Source organism: Gymnogyps californianus, unplaced genomic scaffold (genome assembly GCF_018139145.2).
Source record: "Gymnogyps californianus isolate 813 unplaced genomic scaffold, ASM1813914v2 HiC_scaffold_44, whole genome shotgun sequence".
Taxonomy (NCBI): domain Eukaryota; kingdom Metazoa; phylum Chordata; class Aves; order Accipitriformes; family Cathartidae; genus Gymnogyps; species Gymnogyps californianus.
The window spans coordinates 307,238-323,617 of record NW_026114334.1 but is presented as its reverse complement, the minus strand read 5'-3'; the positions used below and the strand labels follow the sequence as shown (position 1 = coordinate 323,617).

At 54.0% G+C, this 16,380-nt stretch overlaps 2 pseudogenes; both read left to right on the top strand.

Annotated features, from left to right (window-relative positions):
- Positions 1-479, top strand: part of LOC127028837 (protocadherin alpha-6-like) — a 2,920-nt pseudogene extending 2,441 nt beyond the window's left edge.
- A 4,507-nt stretch (positions 480-4,986) lies between these two features.
- Positions 4,987-11,940, top strand: LOC127028836 (protocadherin alpha-2-like; annotated as a pseudogene).
- The last annotated feature ends 4,440 nt before the right edge of the window (positions 11,941-16,380 follow it).

Sequence of the window (16,380 nt, the reverse complement as noted above, 5' to 3'; positions counted from 1 at the left end):
AACCTCTCCTCGGTCATTTCTCTGGTCTTAGCCTTACCAGAGAGAGAAAGAAGTGCTCTCTGTATTCAAGATGTTGGCAAAGCTTGGGTTTCAATACAGTGGAATTGAATCCTTTGGTTTTCTTCTCCCTCTTACCAAGACCTCCCACGCTTTGTTTGTTCTTCTCTCACATTGGCAATGTGTTGGTAACGGTGGATGAGCTGCAGACTGCTGAATTTTGGCAGCTGCTGTCGGGTGGCAGAGTTTCAGGCAGTTGGCCATGAGTGTGGGGGAGGCTTTTCCAGTCTCCTGAGCTGAGGCTGATGTTGAGAGAATGTCCTTAGCTTTCAGGCGTTGCTCCTGCTTCCCCTGTGATAGAAACGTATAAGGGAGCACTGCGCACTGTCCAGGGATTTCAAGGCTTTTGGAGAACAAGAGTCTTTTTTTCTGTCCAGCTTCACCAGTATGAGCTGATAACATTAGGGGAAAATGTCCCTTAGAACCAATTCCCCACCCCTGAAAATGTTTCTTTTCTGAAGAAGCAAGCAGTGATTCTACAGGTAAGTTGCTCATATCTGAAGAGAATGAGTTTGAGAGACAGCTGTACTTTTGTTGCTGTTTAGTCATGGTATCTTCATGTTGGATCGACGGACTGTTGCCTGAATTGTCATGCCTGTAGGTTTGGAGCAGCAAAGCATCACTGCCTGTTTTTGTTCCTTTCCTGCTGCTTCCAGGCACAGGGTGAGCAGGCGGCAGCAGCGCGGATGGAGGAGGGACCCCAATGCGTTTGTCGGAGTGGATGTGTTGGGATCCAGGGAATGTTCTCATGGAAAAAACCCGTGGTGTTACCTTTGTGGCCTTTGTTTGGGTGTGTGAGGGGTGGATGATGCTAATGAGTGAGAGGTATTCCGTGGGGATTGAAGTCTGTCCTGGTTTCGGCTGGGACAGAGTTAATTTTCTTCTTAGTAGCTGGTACAGTGCTGTGTTTTGGATTTAGTGTGAGAATGATGTTGATAACACTCCGATGTTTTAGTTGTTGCTAAGTAGCACTTATCTTCAGCCAAGGACTTTTCAGTTTCCCGTGCTCTGCCAGCAAGCAGGTGTGCAAGAAGCTGGGAGGGAGCAGAGCCGGGGCAGCTGACCTGAACTAGCCAAAGGGTTATTCTATACCATGGAACGTCATGCCCAGTATATAAACAGGGGGGAGTTGGCCGGGAGGTGGGGATCGTGGCTCGGGAACTAACTGGGCATTGGTCAGTGGGTGGTGAGCAATTGCATTGTGCATCACTGGTGGGGTTTTTTTTGTTTGTTTGTTTTCCCTTCCTCCCCCTCCTTTTTTGTTATATTCCTTTTCATTACTATGATTATTATTATATTTCATTATTACTATTGTTAGTATTATATTTACTTTAGTTATTAAACTGTTCTTATCTCAACCCACGAGTTTTACTTTTTTTTTCCCCTCTTTCCTCCTCCTCACCCCACTGGGAGGGGGAAGGGGGAAGCGGCTGCGTGGTGCTTAGTTGCTGGCTGGGGTTAAACCACGACAAAGTCCCTGGGAACGGAGGTTCTTGGTGCATTGTTCTGACAGTGCATGCCTACCTGAAAGGAGAAGCAAGAGCTGGCCATTCATCATGCAGGTGGAAAATGAGGCCAGAAGAATAGCTCTTCATTGAGGTACAAGGGCAGTGTTCAGGAGCTGTGGTTGCCCCGTGCTTTTTCGGCCTTCTGGAGGATTGTCGTGCTGGGCTGTGATGGGTTTGAGTTCCTGAATGGAAGACTCGCCTGGGTTGTTTGGACTGTTTGGAGCCTGCTTTCATGAGACATCCAAGTACGTGGGGCTTGGTCTTGTTTTTCAGAAGGTGGTGGATTCTTTTGGATGTAGCAGAGATATTCATGGTCATATCATAGCATCACAGAATCATAGAATGGTTTTGGTTGGAAGGGACCCTAAAGGTCATGTAGTGCAACCCCCCTGCAATGAGCAGGGATATCTTCAAGAAGACCAGGTTGCTCAGAGCCCTGTCCAGCCTGACCTTGAAGGTTTCCAGGGATGGGGCATCGACCACCTCTCCGGGCGACCTGTTCCAGTGTTTCACCACCCTCATTATAAAACCTTTGATCCTTATATCTAGTGGAATCTACCCTCTTGTAGTTGAAAACCATTGCCCCTTATCCTATCGCAACAGGCCCTGCTAAAACGTCTGTCCCCATCTTAGAAGCCCCCTTGAAGTATTGAAAGGCCCCAAAGAGGTCTCCCCAGAGCCTTCTCTTCTCCAGGCTAAACAACCCCAAGTCTCTCAGCCTTTCCTCCTAGGAGAGGTGTTCCATCCCTCTGATCATTTTTGTGGCCCTCCTCTGGACCCACTCCAACAGGTGCATGTCTTTCCTGTGCTGAGGACCCCAGAGCTGGATGCAGTACTGCAGGTAGGGTCTCACCAGAGCGGAGTAGAGGGGCAGAATGCCCTCCCTCAGCCTGCTGGCCACGCTTCTTCTGATGCTCGTGAGGATGCGGTTGGCTTTCTGAGCTGTGAGTGCACATTGCTGGCTCTTGCCCACTTTTTCCTCCACCAGTACCCCAAGTCCTTCTCGGGAGGGCTGCTCTCAATCCCTTCATGCCCCAGCCTGTATTGATACCGGGGGTTGCCCCGACCCAGGTGCAGGACCTTGCACTTGACCTTGTTGAACCTCATGACGTTCACATGGGCCCACTTCTCAAGCTTGGGCAGGTCCCTCCGAATGCATGCCATCCCTCAGGCGTGTCAACCGCACCACTCAGCTTGGTGTCACCTGCAAATTTGCTGAGGGTTCGCTCGATCCCACTGTCTATGTTGATATTGAAGATATTAAACAGTACTGGTCCCCATAGGGGTCCGTGAGGGACACCACTCGTCACTGATCTCCATCGCGACATTGAGCCGTTGAGCACCACTCTCTGGATGCGACCGTAAACTTAGTTCCTCAGGTGGTCTCGATAACGGGCCTTGCTCTGTTACTTGCTGGGTCCTTGAGAGTGCTGGAGGGTGAAGAGTGTTTCCTTCTTCCAGAAGGAAAGGAGAGGTGGAGGGGCAGTCTGTCTGTCTTGCACAGAGTGGCGGAAAGCAGGAAGGTTGTTCCCTGTCCGGAGGGATGGAAGGTGGAAAGGGAAGAGGAATGCGAGCTCTTGCCAAAGGGCATGCCCGTGCTTCTTGTCGAACGTGGTGCAGACATGTAGGAAATATTCTGGTAAAGGCGAAAAAGAGAAGAAGGAGCAAGTTATGGGAAGGAGAAGAGAAGAGGAGGCAAGGATAGGGCAGGGCGAGGCAAAAAGAAAAAGGCAGAGAGAGAAAAGAAGGATGAAAGAGAAAGAAAGAAGGCAGAACGAGAAAGGAAGAAGGAAAGGAAGGACTGTATGTAAGGAGAAAGCAAGTAAGGAATAAAGAAAGAAGGAAGAGCAAAGGAAGGAAGGAAGGAAGAGATTGATTAGAGGGGATTACTAGCATGCACCAACGTTCTCTCTTCCTGCTGAATGGAGCTGAGGTCGTACTTCAGGAGGGTGTGCAAGGCTTGGTGAAAGTGTTGAGGAAGAAGGAAAGAGCTCTTGCCCCAGGGGCATGTCCCGTGCTCCATGGCTGAGAAGCCGGATGTAGTCATCTAGACAAGCTGTTTGGTAAAGGAGACAAGGAAGAGCAAAAGAGGGAAGAAAAAGTGAAAGGAGGGGGAGGAGGACAGGGAAGAGAAGACGAGAAGAAAGAGGGGAAAGAAGAGAAGGAAAGAAGGAAGGAACAATGGATGGAAAGATAAGCAAACAAGAACGAGGCAAGCAGTAGTAGAAAAAAAGAAGACCGAGAAAGGAAGAGACGATAAATGAGTTTAGTACACTGCACCGACGCTGTCACTGTTCACAGAAAGGTGGTTTGAGGGACAGAGAAGGAGGAAAGAAAGAAGGAAAGAGAGGAAGAGAAAGAAAGGAAGGAAGAAGGAAAAAAGCTAGGAAGGAATGAAGCAAGGAAGTAATTAAGGTAAGAAAGGAAGATGACAAAGGCGCGAAAGGACCCCGAAATCGTAGAGGAGATTTACCAGCGTGCACCGACCTTACTAGACGCTGAAGGGAGTTGGTCCCCTAAGAGCCTCCGGCTTGGTTAGAGTACCGCGCTCCGGCGCTGATGGCCCGCAACTAGCGCTGATGGCTCCGTGCCTGTGAGGGTGTCGCCGCGTCGCCGGAGACGAGCGACGAGCTGCGAGCGGAGGTAAAGAGAGAGAAGCAGGGAAGGAGCAGCAAAAGGGGAAGGCAAGAAGAGGGCGCGTGCAGGGCAAGATCGCAAAGAAGAAGGAAGCGAAAAAGGAGACAGAACAAAAGAAAAAGGAAGGAGACGGAGGAAAGAGAAGAGAGTAGAAAGAAAGGAAAGGAAAGGAAAGGAAAGGAAAGAAAAGAAAAGAAAAAAAAAGAAAAGAAAAGAAAAGAAAAGAAAAAAGAAAGAAAAGAAAGAAAAGAAAAGAAAAGAAAGAAAAGGAAAAAAAAAAAAGAAAAGAAAAGAAAATAGAAAAGAAAAAGAAAAAGAAAGGAAAGAGAGCGGAAGAAAGAAACGAACAAAGAGCATTGAAGGAAGGAAGACAGAGAAAAGAAGAAAAGACAGAGGAAGAGGAAGGAAAGGAATCTGTGCAAGCAAAGACTAGCACGCGAGGAAGAAAAGAAGTAAGGAGCGGGGGAAAAAAAAGAGGACAAGAAAGAAGCGAAAGGAAGAGGCGAAGGGCAGGGAGAGGAGAGAGGAGATGAGCGGCGCGGGGCCGGCGGCGCGGGCGCTGGTGGGGAGCGTGTGAGGCGGCGGAGCAGCACAGGGTGTCGCTGCAGGCTCAGAAACGGCGGCGGAGCGGCGAGGCGGCTCCGCGCCGGTGCGGCGGAGAGCCCGGCTGTGAGCGCGGGGGGCGGCGCGGGGCGGGCAGGAGAGGCGGTGCGTCCGGGCGGCGGGCGGGGAGCCGTGCGGGGCCCGGGCGGGTGCCGGCGCGGCGGCGGTGGCGGCGGCAGCGATGGGCGTGTGTTGGGGTGCGGTGGTGCGGGTGCTGTTGCTGCAGGCGGGGTGGGCGTTGGGCGTCGGGCAGGTGCGGTACTCGGTGCCGGAGGAAGCGAAGGCCGGGACGGTGGTGGGCCGGCTGGCGCAGGACCTGGGCCTGGAGGCGGGCGAGGCGGAGGCTTGGCGGCTGCGGCTGGTGGCGCAGGGCCGGCGGGCGAGCGTGGAGGTGAGCGGGCCGAGCGGGGCGCTGTGGTGAGCTCGCGGCTGGACCGGGAGGAGCTGTGCGGGAAGAGCGCGCCGTGCGCCCTGCGGCTGGAGGTGCTGGTGGAGCGGCCGCTGCGCGTCTTCCACGTGGAGCTGGAGGTCACCGACATCAACGACAACGCCCCGCTCTTCCCCGCCGCCCGGAAAAACCTCAGCATCGCGGAATTCACCACGCTGCCGGCTCTCGGTTCCCGCTGGAGGGCGCGTCGGATGCAGAACATCGGAGCCAACGCGCAGCTCTCCTACACACTCAGCCCCAGCGAACATTTCCGTCTGATTTACAGAAATCGAATGAGCGAAATGTTTGTACCCGATCTTGTTTAACGAAATCTCTGGACCGCGAGACGATGCCTGTGCACCGGTTGGTGTTGACGGCGAGTGACGGGGGCCGGCCGTCGCTGACGGCACGATGGAGCTGGTGATCTCGGTGCTGGACCGTGAACGACAACGCGCCCCAGTTCAACCAGTCGGTGTATAAAGTGCAGCTGCCGGAGAGCGCTGCGGAGGGGACGCTGGTGGTGCGGGTGAACGCCACGGATTCGGACGTGAGGATTAACAGTGAGGTGACCTACACCGCGACCAACTTCTTCCCGTGAGAGGAAGAGATGTGATTACCGTCAATCGAAGACGGGGGAGATCCGTCTCACGGGCGCCCTGGACTTCGAAGAAGTCAGGATATTTGATTTTCGCATTGAAGCGAGAGACAAAGGGACACCGCCGCTGTCGGGTCACTGCAGCGTGGAGCTGGAGGGGGTGGACGTGAACGACAACGCGCCGGAGGTGTGGGTGACGTCGCTGTCGGTGCCGGTGCCGGAGGACGCGTCGGTGGGGACGGTGGTGGCGCTTGCTGAGCGTGTCGGACCGGGACTCGGGGTGCGAACGGGCGGGTGCGGTGCGCGGTGTGGCCGCCGGCGCCGTTCGGGCTGGTGGCGAGGTTCGCGGGCTCGTACTCGCTGGTGCTGCGGGAGGCGCTGGACCGGGAGCGGGTGTCGGAGTACGAGGTGGAGGTGCGGGCGGAGGACGGCGGGGCGCCGCCGCTGCGCGGCAGCCGCGGGGTGCGGGTGCCGGTGTCGGACGTGAACGACAACGCGCCGGCGTTCGCGCAGGCCGTGTACACGGTGCTGGGCGGATCGGAGAACAACGCGGCGGGCGCGGAGCTGGCGCGGCTGTGGGCGCGGGACGCGGACGAGGCGGGGAACGGGCGCGTGAGGTACTCGGTGGCGGAGGGCGTGGGCGGGGACGCGGGGGCGGGCGGGGGTGGCGGGCGGCGTCGAGCTACGTGTCGGTGGACGCGGAGAGCGGGCGCGTGTGGGCGCTGCGTCCGTTGGACTACGAGGAGGTGCAGGTGCTGGAGTTCGAGGTGCGGGCGGTGGACGCGGGGAGCCGCCGCTGTGCGGCAACGCACGGTGCAGCTCTTCGTGGTGGCACGAGAACGACAACGCGCCGGCGCTGCTGCCGGCGCCGGGCGTCGGGCCGGGGCCCGGGGCGTCGGGCTGGTCGTCGTCGGGTCCGGTCTCGGGGGCGCTGGTGGCGTGGGCGGCGTGGGGGGCGCCGGCGGGGCAGGTGGTGGCGAAGATCCGGGCGGTGGACGCGGACTCGGGCTACAACGCGTGGCTGCGCTACGAGCTGTGGGGAGCCGCGGGGGAAGGGCCCGTTCCGCGTGGGGCTGTACAGCGGCGAGGTGAGCACGGCGCGGGCGCTGGAGGAGGCGGACGGCCCGCGGCAGAGGCTGGTGATCGTGGTGCGGGACCACGGGGAGCCGGCGCGCTCGGCCACGGCCACGCTGAGCGTGTCGCTGGTGGAGGGCGCCGAGGCGGCGCTGGCGGCCGCGGCTCCTCGTCGTCGTCGTCGTCGTCGTCGTCGTCGGGAGCGGGGCTGCGGCCGGCGGCGGGCGCGGAGGGCGGCGCGGCGGCGGCTGCGGCGTCGGCGTCGGCGACGAACGTGTGGCTGGTGGTGGCCATCTGCGCGGTGTCGAGCGTGTTCGTGCTGGCGGTGGTGCTGTACGGGGCGTCGCGGTGGTCGCCGCGGCGGCCGTGGTGTCGGGGCCCGGGCCGGCGACGCTGGTGTGCGCCAGCGAAGTGGGGAGCTGGTCGTACTCGCAGCGCCAGAGCCGGAGCCTGTGCGTGGCGGACGGCGCGGGCAAGAGCGACCTGATGGTTTTCAGCCCCAACTTCCCGCCGCCGCCCGGCCCCGCGGCGAAGGAGACGCAGCCGGAGCCGCCCGCTCTCCTGGACACGGTCAGTGGCCCTCCCTTTCTGGCCTCTCGCCCCTTCGCCCTTCTTCTCGGTCTCCCTCCGCCTTCTTCGCGGTCTTCGTTCTGGCCCGCCGCCTGGGCAGGCGCTGGTGGGAGGCGGCTCAGCCCGCGGGGCCGCGGGCGGTGGGTGCTTGGCGGGTGCTCAAGGGTGTTCACGGCACCTTTGCATCTGCCTCCGCGTCCTTGCCGGAGCCCCTCGGCTCTCGCTGTGGGGGGAAACTAGCGGTACTGCCGCAGCCCGCGGCGGTTACCGTCGGCAGCTGAGGGTTTGCTGCTGTGGGTGTGAGCTGTTCTCCCGTAGAGTAAAATCGCTGCCGACTGCGATGAGAGGTGCCACGACATCAGCTTTCGAGACGCTCTTGCTTGGGGGTGTGTAGCGTTTGCACGCGAGCTTGCTGAAGGAGTGCAAGACAGGCAGGCTGTGATGGTGACGTGCCCCAGGCGCTATTTGGTGCCTTATTCGCGTTGCAGAGTGCTGATTGTGCTGGGTATGAGATGTGGAAAGTTTTCTTGTGGAAAGTCTGTCCTCCTCCTGTGTGATTGTCCCCTGCAAGAGCCGTGATGCGAGGTGACAATTGAGGCTTCAGGGCTTTCTCTCCCCGTGGAGTAATCTCTCCCTTTTGATTCTCCCACCAGAGTCATTAAGAAAGTGGGGAAGGCTTTGCGGACTTTTCCTCTGTTGTTTTTCCAAGTATGTTGTCACTCTACTTGGTAGAAATAAGTGTTCAGGGAGAGGAGTGTGACGCAAGGTAGGTGTGAGAAACGGGAATTTTCTTTTTTCTTTCCCACGCCGCCAAATCGTGCTATCGACTTCCGTTCCTGTCTGGAGAAGTGACGTGGTGTGACGTAGGCTGGCCTGTTTTGCTAGTCTTTCAATATTTGGATCAGCCATTGAGAGCCTTATAGAAGACTTGGAAACCTTCTCTTTAAAAAAAACCCCCCACATTGTCCTATGCATTAGGTATTCATCCATTTACAGTGCTTGTGCTCGTCGGGCATTCGGTTTGTTCCTCTCACAGAAGGAAATCAATGCCCACTTGCCATTAGAGCTACCCTGACACCATCGCTACAATGCAGGGGAAGGGTCTGAAATGCTGGAGTGAGCCCTGAGGTGGGAAAGGAAATAGTGGCATGTCGCAGAGGTGATGAATGGCAGTGGCACCGAGTAGGGCCTGGGCATCTGCTCATGTGAAGGGTGACCTTGAGCAGTGGAAAGACTTGTGTGAATTGGAAATCCTTGGGAAGACCATGGGCCATGTCATGAGAAGACAGCAATGGGAGATGATGTGCTTGTCTTGAGAATGCATGTCCAGATGGGGGAATGGAGGATGCCTAGAGGAAAGCCTGAGGCAGGATGGACGTGAAGTGTTCCTTGCCCAGGATCCTTTCCCACGCTGCGAGGGTCTGGAGTTGGAGGCCTTCTGGATCTTGAGACAGTGTGTGGTACTGAAATGCCCACGATGTCTGTTGAGGTTATGAGTACCTTGCACCAGAGGCCGACCCTTGTGCTGCTGCCTGCCTGCCGAAGGCAATGTGCTGGTAAGAGGGGGTGACATGCAGAGTGATGAATATTTTCCCTGGTGTTTTGGGAAAGATGTTGTGGGAGGATAGTGCTTCAGTGTGCTGTCCTTGTGGAGTGGTGGGCATCTACAGGAGCTTGCACAGCTGTTGGTGTTGCCATCACAGCAACCTCCTCAGGCAGGATTTGGGAGGTGGGTTTAATCTTTGTGCGCTCAGCTTCCCTTACTTGTGCACTTGCAGAGCTGGCCATGGAGGAGATGGTGTGTCGTCTTGTCATTATTAACTCCTTCAGATATGTGCACGTACACACCAACCCTGCACAGGAACGCAGCTCTGTTTTTTCCATCGTAGCAATTCTCTCACCCAGTTGACATCGTGAGACCGCTTGCGCTTCAGCATTTGGTGTGTTTTTCTGAAAGAAAAAAACCCCTGTGGACTGGGATCAGAGCTGTCACAGCTCTAATCACAGAATCCTGAAGAACTCCGTTCTTACGTGCAGCTCTGTGGTGTTTCCATCTGAGATTGCTGAAAAGGCAAAAGCATTCAGGGTGAAGTTGACGCATCTGGGAAGATTCTGTGAGGCAGTGAGTGGCTTTGCAGCCCTCCATATGTTCTTTTTCATTTCCTATGTTCTTTTTCACCAGTTCCCCTCCCCTGAAAAATGTGTCTTTTCTGAAGAAGCAAGCAGTGATGCTAGAGGGAAGTCGCTGCCACCTAAAGTGGATGTGTTTGAGAGACAGCTGTACTTTTGTTCCTGTTCGGTCGTGGTATCTTTATGTTGGATTGACCGAATGTTGCCTGGATTATAACGCCATTAGATTTGGAGCAGCAAAGCACCACTGCCTGCTCTCGTTCCTTTCCTGCTGCTTCCAGGCAGAGTGTGAGCAGGCAGCAGCAGGAGATATGGGGGAGGGACCCCAATCCATTTGATGGAATGGATGTGTTGGGCATCAAGGAGATGTTCTAAGTGAAAGAGTCATGGTGTTTTCTTTGTGTGAGTATTGCTCCCAGCTCTGCCACATTTCCATCTGAGATAGCTGAAGCCTTGCCAAACATGACAGGTCAGCAGCAGAGAGCGTGTGGGACACCGTGTATGTGATACCATCTGTGTGATTTTTATGGTGGTGTCATTGATGGAAGGGTCTGCAAGCTTGAGGTGGGAAAGGAAACTGTGGCATGTTGCAGAGGTGAATGTTGGACGTGGCATGAGTAGGGCCTGGCGTTTCTTGCTGTGACGAGTGATTGTGAGCAGTGGAGGACTTGTCTGTGGGAACTGGAAATCTAGGAAGACATGGGCCATGTCATGAGAAGACAGCAATGGGAGATGATGTGCTTGTCTTGAGAACGCATGTGTCGGAGTGGGGAATGGAGGATGCCTAGAGGAAAGCCTGAGGCAGGATGGGCACGAAGTGTTCTTGCCCAGGATCCTTTTGCAGGCTCCCAAGGGTCTGGAGTTGGAGGCCTTCTGTCACAGAAGGGCATGACTTCCATTGGAGGGATCCATCATGGGGAGGGTGACCTTGAGCGGGGAAGAGTCTTGCCTGAGGAAATGGAGATGCGGGTCAGAACACAGACTGTGTCATTGGGGAAGAGGTGAAGCATGTCCGCTTAACTGGAGATCCTGCTTCCCAGGGCACGGGAAAGAGGATGCCAGTTGAAAAACCTCAAGAAGAGCTGTGGCAGAGAGTGCTACTTGGCGGGAATCCTGTCAGGAGCTCCAGAAGTTCTGCATAGCCTTGTGCTCAGTTGTTCTCTTCTTGCCTTTCAATGCAGTGGAATGGGATTCTTTTGAGGTTGTGAATGTATCTCAGCAGGGAGAGACCCTTGTGCTGCTGCCTGAGTGACGTAGGAAATGTGTTGGTAAGAGCTGGTGAGATGCAGAGTGCTGAATCCTGTCTGATGAACCTTTTCCCTGTTGTTTTGGGAAAGGTGTTGTGGGAGGGTAGCACTTGAATGTGCTGTCCTTGTGTAGTGGTGGGCATCTGTAGCAGCTTCCAGAGCCGTTGATGTTGTTAAAAAACCCAGTTAGCAGGGCTTATTGAAAGAGCTTTAAAGTAGATTTGAAGGGGAAAGGGATAAAACGAGGCTTGCTAGTGATAAGCCCTGGGGCAGCACGCCAGCGTGTGAGGGACAGTGTGCTAGCAAGGTCCTTCAGCATGCTCCACGATGTGCTGAGTAGACTGGAACACATTTGAAATGTCTCTATGCTAATGCGTGGAGCATGAGGAATAAAGGAGAGGAGCTAGAAGCTTTGGCCCAGTCCCAGAGCTACGACGTCATTGGCCTAAGCGAAAGCTGGTGGGAAGAGTCCTGTGACTGGTGTGGCGTGATGGCTGGTTCTAGGCTCTTGTGGAGGGCTAGGCAGGGCAGGTGAGGCGGGCGGGTGGTGCTGTATATAAGGGAGGGGTTGGATTGTATGGCGCTTGCAGTTGGCGACGACAGGGTCGAGAGCCTTGGGTAAGGGATTAAGGGAAAAGCAAATAAAGCAGCTGTTGTTGTGGAGTCTACTATCGACCACCCAGCCAGGATGACCACACTGATGAATTAAACTACAAGGAATGAAGGGATGTCTCTCGATCAGCTGCCCTTTTCCTTATGGGCAATTTTAACTTCCCAGACGTCAACTGGGAATATCATACAGCAGACCCAAACAGGTCCAGGAAAATCCTGCAGGACGTTGAAGATAACTTCTTGGTGCAGGTACTAAGGGAGCCGAGAAGCAAAGGTGCCCTCCTGGATGTGTTGTTTGTAAAGAGAGAGGGACTCCTGGGTGAAGAGGTGCTTGGTGGCTGTGTGGGTCACATGGACCATGAAGTAGTTGAGTTTCAAATCATTGTCAGTAGGAGAAAAACTGCCAGCAAAAGTTTGACCCTGGATATGGGGAGAGCAGAGCTGGGGCTGCTGAAGGAACTAGTTAGTAAGGTCCCCTGAGAATGTGCTCTTGAAGGTAGTGGGGTCCATGAATGCTGGTCCCTTTTTAAGAGCCATCTCTTAAGAGTGCAGGAGCAGGCAATTCGAAAGTGTCGGAAGTCAAGCAAGCGGGGCAGAAGGCTGGCTTGGCTGAGCAGGGATCCTCTAGAACTTAGGTGGAAGAGGAAAGTGTGCGGACATTGAAAGGAAGGATGGGTGACAGGGAAGGACTACAGAGCTGCTGTTTGCCACTGTAGGGAGAAAATTCACGTGGCCAAGGTCAAGTAGAGTTCAAGCTGGCAGCAGTGTGAAGGACAACAAAAAGGGCTTTGTAAAATATGTTCACAGCCAAAGAAGGATCAGAGATAACATCGGTCCGTTACTTGATGAGGTCGACCTCCTCACAAATAGGGGTGTAGAGAAAGCAGAGATGTTTAATGCCTTCTTTGCCTCTGTCTTTCACACCGATGATGGGCCCTGGGACCCCCAGAGCCCTGTGTTGGAAGACCTTGACTGGGGGAATGCTAAGCTCCCAGCCAACTCTGAACTTGTTTGAGACTTGCTGCTCCAGCTGGAGGCACATAAGTCTGTGGAGGCCAATGGGATTCATCCCAGGGTACTGAAGGAGCTGGCCGATGTTATGGCGGGACTTCTTTCCATTATTTTTCACGGTCTTGGAAGTCTGGAGAGGTCCCAGTTGAGTGGAAGCCAGCAAAAGTTGTCCCAATTTTCAGGAAGGGTAAGAAGGAAGAGCCTGGTAATGACAGGCCTGTCAGCCTCACTTCAGTGCCTGGAAAAATTATGGAGAAGGTTGTTCCAGGAGTTATTGAAAAACACTTGAGAGAGACTGCAGTCATTGGTCGTAGCCAGCACGGTTCACGAGGGAAAGTCTGTTTAAGTAAGTTAATTTCCTTTTATGAGAAGGTCACCCATCTAGTTGCCCAAGGGAAGCCAGTAGATGTGGGGTTTTTTGGATTTTAGCAAAGCTTTTGAAACCGTCTCTCACAGTATCCTTCTGGATAAAATGTCCCTCATACAGCTGTCATAATGCTTGTCATAAGAGAAGTCCCTAATACATTGGGTGAGCAATTGGCTGATGGGTCGGGGTCAAAGAGTCAGAGTCAATGGGGTTACATCAGGCTGGCGGCCAGTCAGGGAGGCCTTAGAGAGAGATCTGGATAGGCTGGAGAGCTGGGCAATCCCCAACCGTATGGAATGTAACAAGAGCAAGTGCCGGGTTCTGCCCCTGGGACAGGGTAATCCTGGTTATAGGTACAAATTGGGGGACGAGAGGCTGGCGAGCAGCCCTGCGGAACGAGACGTGGGGGTTTGGGTGGATGGTAAGTTGAATAGGAGTCAGGAGTGTGCCCTGGCAGCCAAAAGGGCCAGCCGTGTGCTGGGGTGCATGAAGCCCAGCATGGCTAGCTGGTTGAGGGAGGTGATTGTCCACTCTACACTGCACTGGTGCCGCCCCATCTCGAGTTCTGTGTGCAGTTTTGGGTGCCTCCCTAGAAGAAGGACATCAGACTATTAGAGTGTGTGCCGAGGAGGGTGACCAAGATGGTGAAAGGTGTCGAGGGCAAGACTTATGAGGAGCAGCTGAGGTCACTTGGTTTGTTCAGCTTGGAGAAGAGAAGGCTGAGGGGTGACCTCATTGCAGTCTACAACTTCCTCGAGGGGGGCAGGGAGGGGAGGTGCCGATCTCCTCTCTCTGGTCACCAGCGATAGGCCATGAGGAAAAGGTAGGAAGCTGCATCAGGGGAAGTTCAGGTTGGACATTAGGAAAAGGTTCTTGACTGAGAGGGTGGTCAGTCACTGGAACAGGCTCCCCAGGGAAGTGGCCACGGCACCAAGCCGGTCAGAGCTCAAGGAGCAGACTGTACAATGGTTTCAACATTTTGGCAGAACATGAGTCATTTCTTTTTCTGTCCAACAACCTCAGAAATCTCTGATAATGTTAAGGGAAATATCCTTTAAACCCAAATGTCCTGTCCTGAAAATGTTCTTTTCAGAAGCAGCAACCAGTGATGCTACAGGTAAGTCACTCCCACCTGAAGTGGATGTTTTCTTCACATGTGTCTTGTACATAAAGACGAGATGTTTTGAGAGACGGGTGTACTTTTGTTCCTGTTTAGTTGTGGTATCTTCATGTTGGATCGAGCAAATGTTGCCTGGATTGTAATGCCTGTAGGTTTGGAGCAGCAAAGCACCACTGCCTGCTCTCGTTCCTTTGCTGCTGCTCCCAGGCACAGGGTGAGCAGGCGGCAGCAAGCACGGATGGAGGAGGGACCGCAATCCATTTGATGGAGTGGATGTGTTGGGAGCCAAGGGGATGTTCTGAGTGAACATGCCGTGGTGTTACTCTTGTGGCTTTTGTTTGGGTGTGTGAGGGGTGGATGATGCTAATGAGTGGGAGGTATTCCGTGGGAACTAATGGCCCTGTGTTGCTAATGAGTGGGAGGTATTCCGTGGGAACTAATGGCCCTGTGTTGTTCTGGCAGTGCGTGCCTCCCTGAAAGGGAAAGCACGAGTTTGCCATTCAGTGTGCAGGCGGAAAAGGAGGCCAGAGGAATAGCTCCTCATTGAGATACATGAAGAGTGCTCGGGAGCTGTGGTTACCCCATGCTTTTTCAGCCTTCTTGCAGGATCATCGTGCTTGGCTGTGATGGGTTTGATTTCCCTAAAGAAAGACCCCCCTGGGTTGTTTGGAGTCTTTGGAGCCTGCTTGCAGAGATGTGGAAGTAGCTGGGGCTTGGTGTTGTGTTACAGAGGGTGGTGGATTCTGTTGTGATGTAGCAGAGGTGTTCTTTGCCATATGATTGCCTTGCTGTGTTATTTGCTGGGTCCTTGCGAGGAGTGGAGGCTGAAGAGTGTGGTGTTCTTTGAGAAGGGGAGGGAGGTGGAGGTGGAGGGGCAGTCTGTGTGTCTTGCATAGACTGGAGGAAAGGAGGAAAGTTGTAACTTGTCTGGAGGGATGGAAGGTGGAAGGGAAGAGGAATGTGAGCTCTTGCCAAAGGGCATGTCCATGCTTCATGTGGAGCGTGGTGTAGAAAATGTTTTGTTAAAGGTGGAAAAGAAGAGAGGAGGCTGGAATCAGAAGAGAAGGGGAGTCAAGGATAGGGTAGGGCGAGGGCAAAAAGAAAAAGGAAGCGAAGAAAAGGAGGAAAGAGGAAAAAGGTGAAAGGAAGAGAAAGGAAGAGATGAAAGAAAAAGGAGGAGAAAAGGAACGAGAAAGGAAGGAGGAAGAAAAAGGAGAAGGAAAGAAAGAGCAAGGAAGATGGGAAAAGAGGACTGTATGCAAGGAAAAAGCAAGCAGGGAAGCAAGACAGAAGGATGAGGAAGGAAGGATGGACGGATAGACGGACGGACAGACAGAGGAGATTACCAGGATGCACTGATGTTATCTCTACGTGGTGAATGGAGGTGAGGACTTCAGCGTCCTCGCTACTCAGAGACACTGTGCAAGGCTTGATGAAAAGTGTTGAGGAAGAGGAATGAGAGCTCTTGGCAGAGGGCATGTCCGTGCTCCATGGCGAGGGTGATGTAGTCATATAGAGAAGCTGTTGGTAAAGGAGACATGGAAGAGGCAAAGAGGGAAGAAGAAGAGAAGGGGAGAGCAGGACAGGGAAGAGAGGAGAAGGAGAAAGAGGAGAAAGCAGAGAAGGAAAGAAGGAAGGAAGAAACAACAGAGAGAAAGAAAAGCAAACAAGAAGAAAGCGAGCAATAGAGAGAAAGAAGATCAAGAAAAGAAGAAAGGATAAATGAGTTTACTAGCATGCACGGACGCTACCACTGTTCACAGAAAGGTGGTGAGGGAGAGAAAGGAAGGAAGAAAGGAGGGAAGGAAGGAAGGAAGGAACGAACGAACGAACGAACGATAGACGAGATTACGAAAACACACGGAGCTTAGCTGTAGCCGCTGAAGGGAGCTGATCCCTAAGAGCCTTCGGCTTGGTTAGAGTACCGCGCTCCGGCGCTGATGGCCCGCAATTAGCGCTGATGGCTCCGTCTTTGAGGGTGTCCGCCGCGGCGCCGGAGGCGAGCGACGAGCTGCGAGCAGGGGTAAAGAAGCGAGAAGGATTTAAAGGGAAGGGAAAGGGGAGGAAAGAATAGGGCACGGCAAGAAGGAAGAGAAGGAGGAAAGAGAAGAAAGCAGAAAGAATTTGGAAAGAGAAGACAGTGGAAAGAGAATCAGGGAAGAGAAGGGAGAAGAAAGAGAAGAAAAATAGTAGGAAAGAAGGGAAGAAGAGAGAACGGAATAGAAAGAGATAAGTGTAGGAAGAAAGAAGGAGCAAAGAAGAAAGAGAAAGGAAGAAGGAAAGAGCAAAGAAGCAAGGGAAAAGAAAATACAGAAACCAAGAAAAAAAGAAGCGAAAGGAAGAGGCGAAGGGCAGGGAGAGAGGAGAGAGGAGATGAGCGGCGCGGGCGCGCTGGTGGGGAGCGTGTGAGGCGGCGGAGCAG